This window comes from Phocoena sinus, chromosome 6, assembly GCF_008692025.1.
Source record: "Phocoena sinus isolate mPhoSin1 chromosome 6, mPhoSin1.pri, whole genome shotgun sequence".
NCBI lineage: Eukaryota > Metazoa > Chordata > Mammalia > Artiodactyla > Phocoenidae > Phocoena > Phocoena sinus.
This window is the reverse complement of record NC_045768.1, coordinates 18,575,156-18,598,511: the sequence shown is the minus strand read 5'-3', so window position 1 is coordinate 18,598,511 and position 23,356 is coordinate 18,575,156. Positions and strand designations below refer to the sequence as shown.

Sequence of the window (23,356 nt, the reverse complement as noted above, 5' to 3'; positions counted from 1 at the left end):
CTCTTGAGATTTACTTTGATATCCTCCCCAAATATAAAACCTTCTCCTAGTCTGGTGCTTCTATGAGCAAAACTCCTGAAACCCTCCTTGCCAAGGTTTTGCCCTTGTTTTGCTCATCCAAAAGCACTTTCCAAGTGAATAATGTGGCTTTCCTTCCATTTCCCGCCTCCTCCTTCCAATTATGTAAACATACCACCAGTGTTTTAAACATTAAAAAAACAGACAAAAAAATCCCGATATAGATCAATTCATCAATACTTCTAAATGAGGCTTTTTCATGACAGAACATCTGCCCAGGGACTAGGGCTCTGCTTTCTTAATACTGATGACCTTGGTTACCAGGACTTCCCAGAGGATCTTTTGTTTTGATTTTGTTTTAATGAACACACAACACTGTTTTCCAACTCAGAGCAAACATCCAGGAGCACGCCCCTTCCTCACCCTTCATGAGCCCTTCACTGAGTCTGCAACTTCTATTAACTCTAATGGTCCTTGCTGGTGGTGAATGTTCCCTCTGAGCATGCTGGGAGCTCACCTAATTGGGTCTATCTCATTGCGGCCTGAAATAGCCCTGAGGGGAGCAGTGACCTAGGGCTGACTACTTGGTTATCTCATCCCTCAAGGTTCAGCTCAAATAGCTCAAATAATATATGCTTAGTGAAGCCCTCTCTACCTTCCCCACCTGCCTCTTAATGTGGCTCAGGTAGTTAGTAAGCTCTTGAATTATGTACATCCTTCTGTTCTAATTGTAGAGGGAAGAAATATATACATTAACCAAACAGTTGGCAAGAAAATCTCTCCTGGGGTGGGAAATGTTTGTCTATTAAAGTACCCTGATTAACTCCTTGCAGTGGAAGGTGAGACCCTGAGGACATGGTTAGAAAAAGTCAGGAAATGAAAGAGATTCATAAATTGCTCAGTATTGGAAAATCAGTGAAGCTGAGGAAGAGAAGAGAGAAGAGAAGTGAGGGGAAAAGAGCAACGTGGCAAATGATTAGAGACTGAATCCTGAGCATGTCTGAAGCTTGAAGCTTGAACTCAAGTCATCCAAATACCATAACTGATGGCACAGTGGCCATCTCCACCTCTCCTTGGACGAGAAAGAGCATGGGATGTCTTTATGGAAATGGTGCTATGAACATGCAGATACGTTTATAAGCACAATATCTCACTTATTCAAAAATAACAATTTCTAACACAGTCCATGACCTATGGATAAGCAACGAAAGGCTCTGAGTAGCTGACATAAAGATATAAATAGCAATTCTCAATAATAAGGCATAGCTGTCATAGACAGAGCTTGCACAAGGCATCAGACATTTTGTTGAATTCTTCCTCATACATTATATCTTGTTATATGTGCAAATATCACATACATATTTGCCATATTTCTGATAAGGAAACTAAATCTTGGAAGGCTAAATGGATGCCAAAGTTCTCTGAGTTAGAATATGATAGAGTTGGCTCTCGCACGCTGATTCCAAAAAGCCAATTCTTCACCAAACATTCGTCTTTTTCACAACTTTACTGGAGTGTAATTGCTTTACAATGTTGTTAGTTTCTGCTGTATAACAAAGTGAATCACCTATATGTACACATATATCCCCATATCCCCTCCCTCTTGCGCCTCCCTCCCACCCTCCCTATCCCACCCCTCTAGGTGGTCACACAGCACCGAGCTGATCTCCCTGTGCTATGCAGCAGCTTCCCACTAGCTGTCTATTTTATATTTGGCAGTGTATATATGTCAGTGCTACTCTCTCACTTCGGCCCAGCTTCCCCTTCCCTCACTGTATCCTCAAGTCCATTCTCTATGTCTGCGTCTTTATTCCTGCCCTGCCACTAGGTTCATCAGTGCCGTTTTTTTAGATTCCATAATGTATGCGTTAGCATACAGTATTTGTTTTTCTCCTTCTGACTTAACTTCACTCTGTATGACAGACTCTAGGTCCGTTCACCTCACTACAAATAACTCAATTTCATTTCTTTTTATGGCTGAGTAATATTCCATTGTATATATGTGCCTCATCTTTATCCATTCATCTATTGATGGACATTTAGGTTGCTTCCATGTCCTGTAAATAGTGCTGCAATGAACACTAGAGTACATTTATCTTTTTGAATTATGGTTTTCTCAGGGTATATGCCCAGTAGTGGGATTGGTGGGTCATATGGTAGTTCTATTTTTAGTTTTTTAAGGAACCTCCATACTGTGCTCCATAGTGGCTATATTAATTTACATTCCCACCAACAGTGCAAGAGGGTTCCCTTTTCTACACACCCTCTCCAGCATTTATCGTTTGCAGATTTTTTGATGATGGCCATTCTGACTGGTGTGAGGTGATACCTCATTGTGGTTTTGATTTGCATTTCTCTCATGATTAGTGATGTCGAGCATCTTTTCATGTGTTTGTTGGCAATCTGTATATCTTCTTTGGAGAAATGTCTATTTAGGTCTTCTGCCCATTTTTGGATTGGGTTGTTTGTTTCTTTGATATTGAGCTGCATGAGCTGCTTGTATATTTTGGAGATTAATCCTTTGTCAGTTGCTTCATTTGCAAATATTTTCTCCCATTCTGAGGGTTGTTTTTTCCTCTTGTTTATGGTTTCCTTTGCTGTGCAAAGGCTTTTAAGTTTCATTAGGCCCCATTTGTTTATTTTTGTTTTTATTTCCATTACTCTAGGAGGTGGATCAAAAAGGATCTTGCTGTGATTTATGCCACAGAGTGTTCTGCCTATGTTTTCCTCTAAGAGTTTTATAGTGTCTGGCCTTACTTTTAGGTCTTTAATCCATTTTGAGTTTATTTTTGTGTATGGTGTTAGGGAGTGTTCTAATTTCATTCTTTTACATGTAGTTGTCCAGTCTCCCCAGCACCACTTATTGAAGAGGCTGTCTTTTCTCCATTGTATACTCTTGCCTCCTTTGTCAGAGATAAGGTGACCATAGGTGTGTGGGTTTATCTCTGGACTTTCTATCCTGTTCCATTGATCTATATTTCTGTTTTTATGCGAGTACCATACTGTCTTGATTACTGTAGCTTTGTAGTACAGTCTGAAGTCAGGGAGCCTGAATCCTCCAGCTCTGTCTGTCTTTCTCAAGATTGCTTCGGCTATTCAGGGTCTTTTGTGTTTCCATACAAACTGTAAAATTACTTGTTGTAGCTCTGTGAAAAATACCACTGGTAATTTGACAGAGATTACATTGAATCTGTAGATTGCCTTGGGCAGTATAGTCATTTGCACAATGTTGGTTCTTCCAATCCAAGAACATGGTCTATTTCTCCATCTGTTTGTATCATCTTTAATTTCTTTCATCAGTGTCTTAGAGTTTTCTGCATACAGGTCTTTTGTATCCTTAGGTAGGTTTATTCCTAGGTATTTTATTCTTTTTGTTGCAGTGGTAAATGGGAGTGTTTCCTTAATTTCTCTTTCTGAATTTTTGCTGTTAGTATATAGGAATGCAAGAGACTTCTGTGCATTAATTTTGTATCCCGCTACTTTACCAAATTCATTGATTAGCTCTAGTAGTTTTCTGGTGGCATCTTTAGGATTTTCTACGTATGTCATCTGCAAAAAGTGACAGTTTTACTTCCTTTCCAATTTGGATTCCTTTTATTTCTTTTTCTTCTGCGATTGTCACGGCTAAAACTTCCAAAACTATGTTGAATAACAGTTTCACCAAATAGTCTTAACCAGAAGCATCTTTCTCTAGATAACCAAAAGTGCCTACTAAACCAAGTCTCCATCTTTTAACCATAAAAGAGTCCCTTGGGTTCCAGAGGAGAGCTTATTTACACTTTATATAACAACTTACTTCTGTGTGACTATTTGGTTGATTTATTAAAACATCCAAAACTAAACATTTAATGAGGAATGGTGGTAAGGGAATCTGAGAAGTAGATCCATCAACAACCTCAACAAGTGGCAGGAAACTGAATACCTCTGAGTGAAGATAAAAGGAACAAAAACAAAACAAAAAAACACAGCCCAAACAAACAAACAATCGAATGTGAAAAAATTGGGTTCTAGGTCAAGCAGTCGAAGTTGTCACTGTACTTTGGTACAGAATGTGGCCGTGAAAAGTGTTAGAAAGAAATCTTGTTATTCTATTTCCCATTTCGAAGTAGCAAGAAAGGATGAAATACATTTCAGGGGACAAAAATAGAACACAAATGGCTAAAATTAACAGTGGTACAATGGAACAGCTCTAGCTATGGAAAGAGGAGACTTACGTGCTCACGCTGGCCTTGCACATGCTAGTGCTGTGACAGGGGGCCTCGCCATTCTGTCATACTTTGCTCCTCTCTACAGCTCGAATACTAATTGTATCTATTTCTGAAGGTCCTTGTAAAGAGGAAATGGATGGCATCTATAACGTGCTTGGCACATGTTATGTTCAGTACAGCTCTATTAAATCACATTTAAGGACAGACTCGATGCCCAAATGGAAAGGTTCTGGCAGTTGGAAGGGATTTCCAACATGGAGCAGGTCTTGTTTGAAAATGGTGCATGTGTGCAGTATTCGCTCATCATTAGGAGGAGAAACAGGAGGCGGCTTTCCCACTCCTGGGTTATCTATCTCCACTCTGTGAGGAGAGCCGTAACATGTCTGATAGACTAGCTCTCGCTCTTCACATCCCAGCCAGCGTAGCCCAGGAGACAGAAATAGCATTCATCGAAAGCCGCAATTACCTCATTTCACTGGCCTGTTTGTGCGAGATGTGCCTTGCCTCACAGTGACTGCACGGGGCCAAAAGTCCAGCAAACAGAGCCACTGCTTGTCCAAGAAATGGCCCTGCAAACAGGAGAGGACAGCATGTTCCCTCAGTAGATTGGGACCCTTGGCTGTTTTGCGGGTGTTTTTGTTTTTCAAGCCAGAAACAGTGTCTGAAAACTGCTGGGGATTTCCCAAGCCCCATTCGTCAGATGGCCAGGCTTCCTCTGACATCATCTCTGAGTGATGCAGTGCAGAGAGAGGGTCACACACGAGGCAATCGCGGGGCAACCTTAGCACGATTGCGGGAAATCAGAGAGTTAGTGCCAAGGTGGTCAGAAAAACAAGGCGGACTTTCTGAAACAGTGTGTGGCACATGGTGGGCATTCAGGGAGTGCTTCTTGAACGAAACATGGAGGGATTAAACAAGTGACTTCCAGATTATGCATCTAGTACATGGTAGAGATGAGATTTCAGCTAGGGTGACCAACTGTCGTGGTTTACCTGGGATTAAGGGGTTTCTCTGGATACGTGACTTTGGATGCTAAAATCAGGAAAGTCTGGGGCAAACTGGCATGAGCTTGTCACATTAATTTCAACTAAGGTTTGTCTGACTCCAAAGCTCATGCCTTTAAACATAAAACAAGAACCCGTCCTCAAGGAGACTTAAGTTTAATAGGGGATTAAACATGGGAACAGACAACTGTAATAGACATGGAAAGGGCTTACTTGCTCCAGAGAAGGGTTAGCGGCTTCGTCAAGCACCATTCATCAACACCCATGACTCCTCCTTTCTAAGAGCAGTCCAGTTTTGTTCAGGAAATCCTTCTACTAAACATATGCTTCAATGAGCCCGTCCCAGAAACTGCACTCCCCTTGCCAGTGAATGGTTTAGGAATGAGCACGTGACATAATGTTGGCCAGTGAAACAGGAGAAAAAGTCCGATGGTCAGATTCTTGGAAAGGTTCCCTTGTTCTTAAAAAGAAACCAACATCAACAAAAGTTCTTTTCACCCACTGGACATATTTATGTCTGTAAGTGACAGAACTGTGGTGGCTGCTTTAGATTTACCAAGGGGACTAGAGTAGGATGGAAGATGCGGAAGGTGGAAAGGGCCTGTGTCTTTTATGATATTGTTGAGCTATTCGATGAACTGACCTGCAGCTGTCCTAACTGAGGATTGAGGTGCATTGCCTTTATGATTGAAACTATCTGAGACAAGGCATTCTGTTCTGCAGTCGACAATATTCTATGTTTTTTTCAATTGTGCTTGCTTTAAAGAAATTATCATCCATCATTAAACACACAAATCCCTCTGTGCCCTGCCCTAGAGCACCTTACATGGAGTTGCCCATTTGAAAAGTAACTCAAGTGCAAAATAATGCTTGTGATTCAAGAGTCTGGTATTTTGATTTTTCCCTTTAGGACTAAGGTGAATATGTATTACAGTTTGTTCAGGATAGTGCTGGTTTACACCTGTGCAGTCGACAACATTCTAAAAAGATACAGTGTCCAAAATGTGACATGCCATCAGAGGAAGGGGAGATGCTCACCAGCTGATGACACAAGGAAGGCTTTAGGAAGGATACAACACTTGAATTGTGCTGTGGAGGAAGGATATTCTTTCAATAGACGAAAGCAGGCATAGGAAATAAAACTATTAAAACTAGAGAGAATGTGTAATCTAGGAATAGCTGGAGAAAAGCAAGTAGTCTAATTTGGCTAAAGCAAAGGTTTATGGAAGTGATTAATAGAACAGAAGCAGGAAATGTACTCAGGAAGTAAAGCATAGAAGACTTTTAATTCCAGGCTAAGTAAACTAGATTTTCCCCATAGATGATGGACAGTCACTGAAAATGGGTGGCTAGACCCAAATTACTGTTGACCACCTGGACTTCTCCTTCATTTAGATTTACTGAATACTTAGAGCCATAATTCTCAACTTTAGAAGCATGCTAGAATCAACCAAAGGCCATTAATCACCTCTTTCTCTCCCTATATGCCACATATAAGGGATGTGAGCAGACTGTATTGCTCTGGGGAGAGAGGCCTGGATGTTTTTTCTTTCTGTTAAGCTCCTTGGTGATTCTGAAGTGCAATCATGTTTGAGAACCACTGTCTTAGCCATCTATTATTCTGTATATTTTCGGTGTACTAATATGAGAAGTCTACTAGAAAGTCAAGCTGTAAGGAATATTGGAGATTTTCTAAGTAAACACCTTTCATTTTTGGCTAATCACTGTCCTGCCTACCTCTAAAATAAAGGCATTATAAATGCTTAAGGGCCTTGAAAATGTACCATTACCACCACCACTATTATCATTTTGATTGGGATTAAAAGGAAATACATAGCAGTTAAATGATTTATCCATAGCCAACCTGCATATTAGTATCAGATCTGGGACTGGAAACAAGTTTTCAAAAGTATCTAGCATACTTTCCACTAAACTGAGTTGTTTCAGTAATGTATATTTCCCCAAAAGTTTTAAAATTACTCTTTGTGTAGAAAACATGTGTTATATTTCTTTGTATCCTCCCAGCTACATCCTCCTCAGACTGTAACCTTCCTGAGCAACTGCCTCTTATATAATTGATTAAATACCAACTTATCCGGTGATTCCAAAGCAGTAGTGGGCATCAGAATTACCCAGAGGGCTTGTTCAAACAGATTTCTGGGCTTCACCCTCAGCATTTTTGATTCAGTAGGTCCGAACTGATTCATATTCATAGAATATTCTCAGGTGAGGTCTATGCTCCAAGTCCAGAGATAACACTTTGGGAATCACTACGCTTGTCCAAATCCAGAGGCAGACTTTTTGTCTAAAGTTTATTTTTTAGTCAAATAAGGCTGGTCTGGATTCCAGATCTGGCGCTCTCTATCTGTCTGACTTTGAGCAAACTGCCTCCTCTGTTTAAGTCTCTGTTTTCAGATATATAAAATGGAGCTGTTAATAAATACCTAGGAAGTATTATCATACAGTGGTTAGCATATAGAAAGGACTCATTGACTGTCCATTTCCTAGCTCCTTTTCCCTTTGTTGACTTTCTGTTGACAATCTACCTTTTCCAGGAAGAGAAATGCTGCCTGGCTCCAGTGGTAGATTCATGACTCCTCTTGTAGCTGGCTCTCCTTCAATGAGCTTGAGTTTCTTCCACCAATTGCTAACACACATATGGAGCCTATTTCTAGGAAATGTTATACAAATCATTTCAAAGGGGGAAAATGTGATAGGCAAATTATGTCAATATTATCCTCAAAGCAGTATTTTGGAGATAAAACCTATCCCATATGTTCTGTTTCACTTACTTTGGAGTTTTTAACAGTTTAACCATAGCAGCTGCTCCTGTGATCTCTAATTGCCTGCAACATTAAACAATGGATGCATATCAGTTCCCAGACTTTTCCTTCTGTGTCAACCTCAGAGCTTCCAGATATTTACAGATTTCTCCAGGTCGTTTCATTCCTCTTGTGTTGAACTCTGTCAGCCTATGACTGAGCAAAAGATGGTATGGGATGGATCCAGGTGACCTTTGGCATGAGCCTTGGTGAAACCAGAGCAGTAACAGATGGGGTTCCAGACCCGGAGACAATCTGGCTCCACGCAATCTTCCCATGACTCAAAGGACCTTGACTAAATTTCCGTCACCACTCCTGGCTGATGGGTGATTTTCCATGTGAATTTTCTGGGACCTTCTTCATCAGAAACTATGTATCTTATTGTGTATGCAAAGAACTTGAAATTTGCTGCTTATTCCTTTTTTTTTTTGAATCTACTATTTCAAGTCAGTTTCCAAGTCCTCTCAGTGCTTCCACCTAAGCTCTTGATTCTCTCTGTTCTCTCAGTCTCCACTGCTCTTACATAAGCCACCATCTTTTTAAGCTAAGGTCACTATAATATCATCCCAACCAATATTTCCTGACTTCTATCGAACCCCATTCCACCTATGCCTTCCCACAGCTGGAATGATCTTTCTAAGACACAAATTGTACCATGTCATTCCCTTGAATCCCTTTCCAGGGACTTCCAACTAGACTCAGAAACTGAGTCCAATCTCATCATCCTGGTTGACTCTAAATCTGCACTGTTCAATACGGTACCCACTAGCCCCATGTGGCTATTTAATTTACATTTAAATTAATTACAGTTTCATAAAGTTGAAAATGAAGTTCCTCAGTCACACTAGCCACATTTCAAGTGCTCAACAACCATGTGTAGCTAGGAGCTACTGTTTTGGACAATGAAGATACAGACTATTTCTATCATCACAAAACTTTCTACTGGAAAGCGCTGCTCTAAATATTGGAAGCTGATTAACATTACGTACCTTACTGTGATGCTATACACGGCCATCATATTGGGAAACGGTGCCTGCGAACACTGACGAAGGGAATGTAAACTGATGTGAGCATTCTACAGTGCGACAGTTCTTAATGAAATTAAGGATGCTTATAAGCTCCAGAGAACTGTCACACAGCTCTCAAAGGGAATACACTCAAGGTTGTTTGTCACAGCATTATTTGGGCTAGCAGTTTATGGAAGACGACCTAAGAGTTCATGACCAGGGGACTGGATGAGTCAAATATGGAAGATGCATATTGCAGAATACTGTGAAGCAGCGAGAAGCAAATGACTAGATACACACATACTTATCTTTAAAACATATTGTTATATTCTTATTGTGGAACATGAGTTAGCAGTAAAATAATTTTAAAAGTACTAATATATGCCAAAACTTGGTGGATCTCACAGATATTAAGTTGAATAAAAAAAGCCAGACAGAAGAGGATACATACTTTATGATTCCATGCTTATGAAGTTCACCGAACATGCAAAATAATTTTTGGTGATAGAAATCAGAACAGTGGTTGCATCTAACTGGGGATTTACTGTAAAGGGACAGAAGGAAACTTTCTGGGGAGATGGAAATGTTCTATATTTTGATCAGCGTGTCCATTACATGGAAATATACATTTGTCCAACTTATTTAACTATATGCTTAAGATCTGTGTGTTTTACCATATGTAAACAGACCCCAATAAAATTATTTTTTAAAAATATATAGTTTTAAAGGCAAAAAGATTAGTTTCAGATGAGATATACAGCCATGTATATATGCATTCAAAACCACAATAAGTATTTTATAAAGTTACTCATAAACAAAAGGATACATAACTAAAACTTTGAATCAGTATTTTTGCTGAGGATCAGGGGACATAAATGCTGGTAGGGATTAGGGATGAAAGAGATATAAATTAGGATAAAGTAAACTAGTGAGGGTCCTTAAATGGACTAGAGGCGATTGAGCCATGACTGGGGAGTGTGATCAAATCAACTCAACTTTCTGTACCAGAAACCAATAAGACCTTCACTGGGAGAGAGCTCCTCTCTTTTTTTCCAGGGGTGGCTGAACTAGGATTGTGTAATACTTGTACGAGGTGGAGTCTATCGGAGAGAAAGGGGATGAGCTGCACAGGAGGGATGGAGATACTGCGGGAGGGGAAGAGGGAGATGGGGAGAGAGAAGGGGAAGAAATGGAACATCTAGACATTTGAATCTTCAGAGTTTCTGAGACAGCTCCATCTCTGGAATTTTCAGGAATATAAATACATATATTTCCTTTCCCCCACCCCCGCCCCCGTTAAACTAGTTTGAGTGGGTTTCTCTCATTTGCTTTCAAAAATGTACTAATATCCTAAAGTAGTTTAATATTTTAAAGAATCTGTGTTAAGTCCTATTTTAGCATTTTAAAAACTTTTTATCATGGAAATAGTCAAATATATACACAAACTGAAAGATTAGTATAAAGAGTTCTCAGCTTTTACAAGTTTTAGAATATTGCTAATATAACTCACACAAAAATACTTATGTATGTCTAAAGTTAAGAACTGTTTTTAAAAATATAACCATGATACTAAGATTACACCAATTTTCCCCTTTAACGTTACCAAATACACAATGTTCAGATTTCCCTGATTGTTTAATAAATATCATTTTACCATATTTTTTCAAAGCAAGATCCAAACAATACCTAAAACAATTAATATTAATATGTTTCTTGAATTTATTTTAATTTACAGTTTCCCCATCCCTCTGTGTGTACGTGTGTGCCCATACCTGTGAGCCTGTGTATAACTTATTTGTTGAAGAAACTCGCACTTTGCTCCCACAGAATTTTCCTTATTCTGGATTTTTAGACTGCACTCTTGCTTCATATCTTACCCTGGCTCTGTATTTTCTATGAACTAATAAGTTTTGCTTTAATTCTTAGGCAAGAATACTTTATGGAGGTATTCTATAGTTTCTGTTGCATCACATCAGAAGACAATTAATGTCTGATAATGTCTCTTCCAGTGATGTTAAGAGTGATCGGCATTCAGGTGTTTTCAGCTGGATCCATCTATTTTAAACTTCCTTATCAGCTTTTTACCTAAGGTTTGAGAATCCATTGATGATTGTTCATCATTTCACAAAAGGTGCTAAAACGTTGATATTTTTTTACTCCTGTGTTTAATAGCTGTACATGGTCTATAAAGAAAGCTTTTCTTTTCACATTATTTGTATACGTGAGGTACAGTTCTTATAGGAAAGATACATTAATGCTGGATTCTTTCCCCATGTTTAACAGTTTTCAGAGTAAGCTGACACTTACAAAGGCAATAAATGAGAGTTTGGGATTTTTGTTTGAAAATATCTTTATGAGCTCATGGATTATAAAATATTTTATATGTTTAAATCTATTTCATTTATTATTCTCTTCGTGGCCCAAATGTTCTGTTTTTGGCCAATGGCAGCTCATGAGTCCTTTTGATCCAATGCCATTCATTGATAGACCTACTTTTTTTTTTTTTAATTGGAGTACAATTGCTTTACAATGTTGTGTTAGTTTTTGCTTTACAATGAAGTGAATCAGCTCTATGTATACCTCTATCCCCTCCCTCTTGGACCTCCCCCCCACCCACCCCCATCCTACCCATCTAGTGTGATAAGATGTCCCAGGCTCCTCTCATGTTCCTGACCCGAGACCTGGGGAATTAATTATTTCTCCAAGGTACACTTTTTCTTTTTTTGGTGGGAAATAGCATTTTGAAACAACACCATCTGGGAACTAACAGTGATCGTCACTGCTAGTCATTATGGATCGGACATGGCTTCTCAGTATTTTCAGTGGACAGAGCTAGGAAATACATATATTTTTAAGAGAAAATATTTTTCTATTTCCAACCTACATGTAGACAATTTGTGGTTTGGTTAACATCTTGATTTTAAATTTTTATCTCATGTGCTGAAAAAATATTGATTTTTAAATACTTATTTGCTTTATACAACTATAAGATAATAGTATTGGAATAAGCAGGCCAATATTATTACTATCAATATCATTGTTGCAAGCAAGACTGTTTTGGCAGTTCATGTTTTCCTTGGTATATGTTACCACATTATCCTATTTATAGTCAATTAAAATGAGTCTTCCATGTGTAGCTAAGTCATTGACTTAACACACAGATCCATTTGTTACATTTTACTTTTTGATGGATTGTTATTTGATTTTTATGGATTGCCATTTTTATTTCTGATTTTAAAAAAATATTTAAAATATTTACATGGCTCCAAAGTCCTGTTTACAAAATGAGATATATTCAAAGTTAGATTTTATTTTAACCTTTACCTGTCTCCCTCCTCCTCCCTATAGATAACTGCTTTAATTTGCTTATTCTTCTATTTTTATGTATGTGCATATGTGGATCTTAGATAAGAGGTAACATGTGCTATACATGCTGTTCTGCACCTTGTCAAGCCTTATTTCAGAAGTGAAGAATCCTTCCTTTGAGACGTTCTATTTTCCTGCACCTACCTCAATTATTTAAGTAAAAGTAGGGGTTTATGTAGAGCAAGTTTTCTTAACAAAAGGCACACTTATATCTTGTAACCAATGTGAAAAGGACTTGAAAAGTTAAGAAGTTCCTTTGAAGGCTAATGTCTAGGACTATTAAGATTCACAGCAGAGTTTCTTTCCTCTTTGGAGTTAAACAGATTTTTAGATGAAGAAAGTGTAGGCTTTGCTAATGGAGATGGCCTTGTGTATATAACGAACTGGGTTTGTGGACATTAAAAGCTACTTGACATGCACCGATCTTTTACTGGTAAGAATTTGGGAATAGCAATTTCTTTCCTGCTTCTTTGATCTCCTCCCAAATCCCGTGGTGGTACATTATGGCTGCAGAGAACTGTAAATATTAGCAAGCAGCAATTTGAAAGTCCTAAAAAATGTAGTTGCAGAGGCAATTCAAACATCAGGTACCCTTCTCATCATCCGGACTCTGGTTTTAGAGCTATTGAGGGAATTCTGTCAAATCTCAAACTGCATCGGATCGCTGATCTGGTATGAATACTCAAGTTACTCTGAATAGCTGCATTTTCAATGCATGAAAGCAGCTGTTACTTCTTTCTGTCCTTTCCTTAAAACAAAAAAACATACATATATGTACATAATACACATACACACACATACATATATTTCACTGAAAAGGCATTTCTATCTGAGGACAAATACAGCAGTTTTGAGTAAGGAGGTTGAAGTATCTACCCAGTCTAGATGTATGTCTGATCCTTAGTGTTCTCTCACTGAGGTCTTTTCATACCCATTTGCAGTTTGTGAGTCCTATTCAGTAAGTGTGCTTGGGTGGTGAATGACAAAGAGAGACATTGTACACCTCCTACTACAATCACTGTGAAGAGACTGAAGGTTAATAAGAAGCGCAAAGGTACAGACTGAAAAGCCTATGCTCTTTTTCTCTTTCCTATAAATTGTAGTATAGGAGATAAATGCAGAGTTTATTTTTAGCTGTACAAAATAAATTTTATTTTACTAATATTGTTCACATTCAAACACACACACACATTGTATGTTAATTATCTCTAATTCTGTCCATGCTATTTATTGGGGTTTCCCATCTTCCAGCATTCTGAATTATCAAAAAACGATCTGTGTCTACAAAAATGGAAGCTACTTGCCTCAAAGAGACTGAAGAATGGGGAAGAGGGTGTTGGGGAGGATTCACCTTTCCTTAAAGATCTTTGTCACTAACACTTAAGGACCTTTTTGACCTCAAAACCTTTCAGTATCAGTCACCATCCTTCTGAGGTAAATAAAAGAGAAACTGATGTCAAAACAAATGGCTGTCTCCATAAATTCTAACCAAGTCAGTAATAATTCCAGAAGAGAATGAGCTGCTGCTTGCTGTGTCCTTTGAGAGTTTAAAACTGGCTGGCTGAGTATTTAAGCTGACCTGCCCACACTCGACTCCTACTGCATCCCTGCCTACCTTCCCCAAACCTTCCTTCTCCAGAATTAATGGAGGAGACACGATCGGGAGAAACAGCTGAAGTAGGAGCTGCATGAAATTCTTGTTCATCTAGCAGCATGCTGTGCGACCTGAGGCCAGCTTTTTTCCTCTCTGCACCTCAGTTCCTCTCACCATAAAATGAGAGGCTTGGAATAATCATCTCCATGGCTCCTTTCAACTCTGACATTTGGGGGAATCTACAAAAATGTTCCAAGATATTAGAAGAGTTCCATTTAAACACCTGGCCACTTTAGAAGCGTTTTGCATATATATTGTATTTCACTTGCTAAATCGCCAAATAAACCTGATGTGAGTGATCCCCAAGAGGACACGAGACCAAATTGCAAATGTCTGTTTGTGATGATGGAGGTCTTGTAATCTGAGCATTGATCCTAGAAAGCCTTTGGGTGCTTCTCAGAGTAACGTAAGATTATAAAGTGATGTATTACCCACGAGAAATCCTTTCCCATTTACATTTCATTTTCCTCTGTGGTATTTAACTTATTTTTTTTATTATGTGCCACCATCATAAATATTTATACTGCAATGTATGATTGGTCAATAAAGAAAAATCAATACTGGGTTTTTGCTGCCCAGGAAAGAGATTGTTCTTTACCTGATTCTAATCAAGAATCTCAAAAAAAAAAAAAAAAAAAAAAAAAATCACAGGTGGGAAGGTGCAATAGGGACCCAACTGGGAAAAGGAAAACATGTATTATTTATTTTATATATTTATATTATACATATTTTATACTTACACACACTCACACTGATACACAAAGCCTTTTTGTTTAAAACTGTCTTGTTAGCAACCTTCAATTCAGTCTAACTGCCTTCCTATAGTGCCTATGAATTACAGAAAATGATGAACTTTAACACAGAAAGCCATCACTCCATTGTGGTTGTATCTGCCATTATATATGAGGGAGATGAACTTGGAAGTAAGAAAAAAAAGTTTGCTCATCACTTCCATAAACCATATTTACCAAGTACCGTCTCTATGCCAGGTAATATGCTTGTGTTCCAGCTGAAAGGATCACGCTCTTACTTTATAATAAAGGGAGTAGACAAACAAAGACAAACAATCGTCCTGTTAGGCGATTAAAACAAGCTTAGGTGATAGAGAGTCACTGAATGTCTGTTTAGATTGGTTAGAGAAATTCTTGAGAAGTAACTGTAGAAGCTACAATCAGATCATCAATAAAATTACTACAATCCAACTGAGGAAGTCAGACGCACAAACAAGTAATTGTAATACAGGCAAGAAGTGGCCAGTGCTCCAAAAACTCTTGCTATACTCAGTGGGTGGTTTATGGACCAGCAATATCAGCAGCATCTGGGAGCTTGATAGCAATGGAGAATCAGAGATCCCACCCTAGATCTGCTGCATTTTAACACATTTTCCAGGTAATTCAAAGGCACATGAGCATTAGAGCAACACTGCTCTTAACAAAACAGAATTCAGAGGAAAAAGAAATCATATCCAGCTTGCAGACGGAAGGGTTCCTGGAGGAAGAATTATAAAGGCAACCTAAGAAAATGGATAAGATTCAAATCATTCTTTGTTTATCATTTCTTCTCCATGTTATTTAGAGGGATTCACAACTAGACCATACAATGAGAGCCATCATGCTAAAAGTAACAACAGCATCAAAAAGAATAATATACTTAGGAATAAATCTAATCAAGGAGGTGAAAGATCTGTATCCCACTTTCATGTATTGGAAGAATTAATGTTGTTAAAAATTTTATACTACCCAAAGAGATATAAAGATTCAATGTGATTACTACCATAATTCCAATTGCATCTTTCACAGAAATAAAAAAAAAAATTCTAAAATTTATATAGAACCATAGAAGTCTCCAAATAGCCAAATTAATCTTGTGAAAGAAGAACAGAGTTGGAAGCATCACACTTCCTGATTTCAAATTACGTTACTAAGTTATAGTAATCAAAATAGTATGGTACTGTCATAAAAACAGACACATAGACCAATGGAACAGAATCAAGAGCCCAGAAATAAACCTGTGCATATACAGTCAACTAATTTTCAACAAAGGTACCAAAAGTATACAATGACAAAAGGATAGCCTTCAATAAATAGTGCTGAGCAAACTGTATACACGTGTGCAGAAGAATGAAATTGGCCCCTTATCTTACACCATGTGCAAAAACCAACTCAAAATGGATTAAAGGAAATATAAGACCTGGAATCATAAAACTTCTAGAAGAAAACATAGGGTAAAAGCTCCTTATACTGGTCTTGGCAATGATTTTTTGGATATGACATCAAACGCTTATGTAACAAAAGGAAAAATAAACAAATGGGACTCTATCAAACTAAAAAGGCTCTGCACAGAAAAGGAAAAAAATCAATAAATGAAAAGGCAATGATGATTGGGAGAAAATATTTGCAAACCATATATCTGAAAAGGGATTAATATCCAAAATATATATATTTGAAACTCATACAACTCAATAGCAAAAAACAACACAATTAAAAAGTGGGCATCCTGGGTCAGCACAGCCATGGCAGCTAGTGTCCTTTGCGCCTGTGTCCACCGACTGCCTGCGGCCTTTGTGCTGCTGCCCAGGCTGCTCATGCTGGCCATGGACCAGCCACTCAGCACGACCCTTTTCCCCACGGGGGCCCAGAGGAGGCCTGGAGGTCCGCAGTTGGCCTCACTGCTTGTGCAGTTTCCAGTTGGAGTTACATACCTGTGCCCCCAGTATAGTGAGGCACTCCTTTGACATTAGAGGGAATCAAGGACCCTGTCCTTTATATCTTGAAACTCTATGACAAGATTGGCCCAGAAAGGCTCTCAGTAAATTCCCATTTTATGAAAGATCTGGGCTTAGACAGTTTGGACCAAGTGGAGATTATAATGGCCATGGAACATGAATTTGGGTTTGAAATTCCTGATGTAGATGCAGAGAAGTTAATGTGCCCACAAGAAGTTGTAGATTACATTGCAGATAAGAAGGATGTATATGAATAAAATATCGGACCCCCCTTTTTTTAACATCTTTATTGGAGTATAACTGCTTTACAATGGTGTGTTAGTTTCTACTTTATAACAGAGTGAATCAGCTATACATATACATATATCCCCATATCTCCTCCCTCTTGTGTCTCCCTCCCACCCTCCCTATCCCACCCCTCTAGGTGGTCACAAAGCACCGAGCTGATCTCCCTGTGCTATGCGGCTGCTTCCCACCAGCTATCTATTTTACATTTGGTAGTATATATATGTCCATGCCACTCTCTCACTTCGTCCCAGTTTACCCTTCCCCCTCCCCGTGTCCTCAAGTCCATTCTCTATGTCTGCATCTTTATTCCTGTCCTGCCCCTAGGTTCTTCAGAACCATTAAAAAATTTTTTTAAAATTCCATATATATGTGTTAGCATATGGTATTTGTTTTTCTCTTTCTGACTTACGTCACTCTGTATGACAGACTCTAGGTCCATCCACCTCACTACAAATAACTCAATTTCATTTCTTTTTATGGCTGAGTAATATTCCATTGTACATATGGATCTTCTTTATCCTTTCATCTGTTGATGGACACTTAGGGTGCTTCCATGTCCTTGCTATTGTAAATAGAGCTGCAATGAACATTGTGGTACATGACTTTTTTTGAATTATGGTTTTCTCAGGGTTTATGCCCAGTAGTGGGATTGCTAGGTCATATGGTAGTTCTACTTTTAGATTTTTAAGGAACCTCCATACTGTTCTCCATAGTGGCTGTATCAACTTACATTCCCAGCAACAGTGCAAGAGGGTTCCCTTTTCTCCACACCCTCTCCAGCATTTACTGTTTGTAGATTTTTTGATGATGGCAATTCTGACTGGTGTGAGGTGATACCTCATTGTAGTTTTGATTTACATTTCTCTAATGATTAGTGATGTTGAGCATCCTTTCCTATGTTTGTTGGCAATCTGTATATCTTCTTTGGAGAAATGTCTATTTAGGTCTTCTGCCCATTTTTGGATTGGGTTGTTTGTTTCTTTGATATTGAGCTGCATGAGCTGCTTGTAAATTTTGGAGATTAATCCTTTGTCAGATGCTTCATTTGCAAACATTTTCTGCCATTCTGAGGGTTGTCTTTTCATCTTGTTTATGGTTTTATTTGCTGTGCAAAAGGTTTTGAGTTTTATTAGGTCCCATTTGTTTATTTTTATTTCCATTACTCTAGGAGGTGGGTCAAAAAGGATCTTGCTGTGATTGATGTCATAGAGTGTTCTGTCTATGCTTTCCTCTAAGAGTTTCATAGTGTCTGGCCTTATATTTAGGTGTTTAATACATTTTGAGTTTATTTTTGTGTATGGTGTTAGGGAGTGTTCTAATTTCATTCTTTTACATGTAGCTGTGCACTTTTCCCAGCACCACTTATTGAAGAGGCTGTCTTTTCTCCATTGCATATTCTTGCCTCCTTTGTCGAAGATAAGGTGACCATATGTGTGTGGGTTTATCCCTGGGCTGTCTATCCTGTTCCATTGATCTATATTTCTGTTTTTGTGCCAGTACGATACTGTCTTGATTCCTGTAGCTTTGTAGTATAGTCTGAAGTCAGGGAGCCTGATTCCTCCAGCTCCATTTTTCTTTCTCAAGATTGCTTTGGCTATTCAGGGTCTTTTACGTTTCCATACAAATTGTGAAATTTTTTATTATAGTTCTATGAAGAATACCATTGGTAGTTTGATAGGGATTGCATTGAATCTGTAGATTGCTTTGGGTGGTATAGTCATTTTCACAATGTTGCTTCTTCCAATCCAAGAACATGGTATATCTCTCCGTCTGTTTGTATCATCTTTAATTTCTTTCATCAGGGTCTTATAGATAGGTTTATTCCTAGGTATTTTGTTCTTTCTGCTGAAATGGTAAATGGGAGTGTTTCCTTAATTTCTCTTTCAGATTTTTCATCATTAGTGTATAGGAATGCAAGAGATTTCTGTGCATTAATTTTGTATCCTGCAACTTTACCAAATTCATTGATTAGCTCTAGTAGTTTTCTGGTAGCATCTTTAGGATTCTCTATGTATAGTATCATGTCATCTGCAAACAGTGATAGCTTTACTTCTTCTTTTCCAATTTGGATTCCTTTTATTTCTTTTTCTTCTCTGATTGCTGTGGCTAAAACTTCCAAAACTATGTTGAATAATAGTGGCAAGTGTGGACAACCTTGTCTTGTCCCTGATCTTAGAGGAGATACTTTCAGTTTTTCACCATCGAGATGATGCTGGCTGTGGGTTCCAGACCCCTTTTCTTCACTGAGAGAACACTCAGAAGATGCTGGCGCGTGTCTGGAAGTGAGAACGCATTTCTACATCATTGCTGACTTTGACAGAGTAATTCTGTTTAGACTTGTACTTAAATCGTCTTAAGTGTTTTTGCCCTTTGAAAAGAAATCTATAAAACCAAACAACAACAAAAAAAAGGGGGCAAAGTACTTGAATAGATATTTTTCCAAAGAATACATACAAATGGCCGATAGGTATATGAAAAGATGCTCGCTAACCATCAGGGAAATGCAAATCAAAATGACAATGGGATACCTGTTCGGCTGATTATTGTCAAAGAGACAAAGGATAAGAAGTGTTGGTGAGGATGTGGAGAAAAGGGAACTCTTGTACACTGTTGGCAGGAACATAAATTGGTACAACCATTATGAAAATATAGGGACAAAAATAAATTAAAAGAAATAAAAGTATAGGGTTCCTCAAAAACTTAAAAATAGAACTACTATATGATCCGGCAATCCCACTTCTGGGTATATATCCAAAGGAAATAAAAACACTATATTGAAGAAATATCTGCACTTCCATTTTAATTGTAGCATTATTCACAGTAGCCGAGATATGGAAACAATCTAAGTGCACCTTCACACATGAATGGATAAAGAAAATATAATATTTGCATCTGGGTAGCTAGCTAGCTAGAATAGGATATTATTCAGGCTGTAGAAAGAAGGAAATCCTGCGATTTGTGACAACATAGATGAATCTGGAGGACATTATGCTAACTGAAATAAGCCAGACAAAGAAAGAAAAAACTGCATGATCTCACTTATACGTAGAACATAAAAAGTCAAATACATAGAAGCAGAGAGTAGAACGGTGGTTACCAACGACAGAGAGTTGGGGGAAATGGGGAGATATTGGTCAAAGAGTACAAATTTGCAGGTGTGTAGGATGAATAAGTATAAATATTTAATACACAGCATGATGACTATAGATAATAATAAACTTAATATTGGAGATTTTCTAAGAGAGTGTATTTCAGATGCTCTATGCATAAAAAAGGGGAAAGAGGGGTAACTAAGTGGGGAGATATGTTCATTAGCTTGACTGTAGTAAGCATTTCACTATGCATATGTATGTCAAACCATTATGTACACCTTAAATATATACAATTGTTACTTGTAAACTCCCTCCAAAAGAGAGTATATATTGGGAATGTCTGGTCTGTCTATACCTGGGGATGGAAATATAAACCCCGAATATCGGGCTTCCCTGGTGGCGCAGTGGTTGGGGGTCCGCCTGCCGATGCAGGGGACGCGGGTTCGTGCCCCGGTCCGGGAGGATCCCACATGCCGCGGAGCGGCTGGGCCCATGAGCCGTGGCCGCTGAGCCTGCGCGTCCGGAGCCTGTGCTCTGCGACGGGAGAGGCCACGGCAGTGGGAGGCCCGCGTACTGCAAAAAAAAAAAAAAAAAAACCCCGAATATAAAATTTTTGTGTGTAATAAGAATTTGGTGATATCCTCAGCTCTGGCAGTACCTTATCTATATTGAGAATGGTCCCTAAAATCTGTCTCATTAGGGCAAAGCCATCTTGAGACATGCTTCATTAGCTACTGCACTATGGGACTCCCTTTGTAAACTTGGGTAAAAAAACTTGACATTCTATTAGGGAAAAAGGGACAACTTATGTGTCTCACCAACACATTTAGGTATTTTGGAAGGATCACAAATTAACATGGTGTGGCCTGTGTGTGGCGACTTCTGGATGTGTGATCCTGGAAGAACGCAAGTAAGTGGATCGTTCATCATATTCTACCTTATGTCAAATCGGAAGAATTTCAGCACAAATACAAATCGACACATACGTGTGTTTGTGTGTGTGTGCATATGAACTGTGGTGTAGAAGAAAGAACATAGCCTTGCAAATCAGATAAATCTGATTCCAATCATCTTACTTCTCTAAGCTTCAGAGTTCTCCACAAAATGGGATTCATAAAAACTACCTCATAAGGTTTTCGGAAGAATTAAATGAGATAATTAGAAGTCACTTAGTCCCATGCCTGGCACAGTGTATGTGCTCAATGCTAGTTACTTTCTGTTTAATAAAAATATTATCTATACCTCCTGTTCTAAGAAAAAACATCTAGACATATTATCTCTACAACTAGGAGGCATTACTTGGAATCATCTCACCACAGATTATGAGAAATAAATAAGATTTCTTGATACTGATGTTATTAACATTGGAGTGCCAGATAGATGTTTTTGGACAAAGGTATGGCATAAATAATAAATATATGAAAGTAATACATTATATGAACAAATCAACATTTCTTGGGCTTTCCTTGTCATTGTGGCACAATTCCATTTGGGAAAGGAACAGAAGAAATAATGCTCTGTCAGTTCCTAGGTTAATTACTAGTCATCATGTTGGCTGTTTTATGAGGAAAACATGTATTGTAATGGTCACATGTTCAGCTCTAACTTTGCTAATAACCCTTTAAGAAGATCTCTGTTAATTATCTAATTTGTCTGGCAAATTAGGCTGATTTAAGAACCCAATATGCCTGCTACAATCTCCCTATAGTTCAAAATTTTCAGAACTTATGTGAAAATATGATTGGCTTACGTTTTCCATTATGGTGGTATAATTCTTTATTAGCTTCTACCCCATCACCCACCCCAGTTCCTAAATTACATTTGATGAGGCACCAAGAAAGACAGGACTTTGGAGAGGGCCCCTAGGGCCCTATGCTAATTGAATATTACTATCAAAACAAAGCAATCACGAGTCTTGAAGGTATTAAAATCTGGTGCAGAGAAAGTGGCAACAGCATAGCCAAGAACAAGAAAAAATGAAAGTGAAATGAAGACACATTAGAGGAAGGGCAAACGTAAGCACACCGTTCTGGCTCATCTGCCCTTGTCCAGCCAGAGGAGTCAAGGTCTTTACGAAAGAAGCCAAGGTAACTGATAAACAGTCTCTGCTGTAAGCAGTGGTTAAAAGGGAGAGAGTGGTGGAATTCTGCTGCTGATAAACACTGAAAGACATTCTAGGCTCTTTTACTTCCTTTCCTTTTTTCTTCCCTCCCACCCCCCACTCCGGACTCCTGCGTAGCAAGACAACAGCATCCTGAAGTGGTTCCTTTCATGGCATGTTTTTATGGGAAAAGGAGGAAAATTCTTGGTATTTTAGCCTTGCCTGAGATATGACAGCAATGCATCCCACTGCACCTCTATCACCTCACCGCCCCACTGGAATATTTAAAGTGTATGCTCGTCTTAGTCTTGTCCTTTCCTAGACTGAAACAGAATTAAGTTGAGGAGGGATAAAGAGAGAAGTTTCTACACAGCCGAGCAGGAGACCTGAGCTGGAGTCTACGGTGGGATGAACCGGGAGGACTCCCTGTCTTCTTGGCTGCAGGGCCCTCATCTGCTAAATGAAGGGGGGAAGTAGTTTCACCTGCTATGTCACAGGGCTACAAATACCGGACGGCTGCCTGGATTTCACCGTGGAAGGATTATAGCTTTCAGCAAAGTGGTTTTATAGCTCTCCGGTGGTTAAAGGCCCATCCTTTGGAATATTTTAGACCTGAGTTTTAATTCTGGGCCCATATCTTGGGCAAATTAAATAATCCTCAGATTGCCTTATCTGTAAGGTAATCTTACAGATAACTTTTGCAATGTTATTATTTGCATGTGTGTGTGTGAAAATTAACTGAGATAAACACAGTGCCTGACACAGAGTTAAGTCTCTGATAAAAAGACAGAGCCTTTTACAGAACCCTTTCCCCCGCCTTAGGACACTAGTGTGAGCATTTGGGGCCTGGTGCCACAGAAACCATTTTAAAATCATGAGATAGCAAGCACATAGGTAAAATCCTGGGTCCTCTTTTTTCTTTTTGAAATTAATTAATTTATTTTTATTAATTTATTTTTGCCTGCGTTGGGTCTTCATTGCTGTGCACGGGCTTTCTCTAGTTGCGGCGAGCGGGGGCTACTCTTCGTTGTGGTGTGTAGGCTTCTCATTGCACTGGCTTCTCTTGTTGTG

General features: G+C 38.7%; 1 pseudogene; it reads left to right on the top strand.

Annotated features, from left to right (window-relative positions):
* The first annotated feature begins 16,591 nt into the window (after positions 1–16,591).
* On the top strand, positions 16,592–17,061 carry LOC116756072 (annotated as a pseudogene).
* The last annotated feature ends 6,295 nt before the right edge of the window (positions 17,062–23,356 follow it).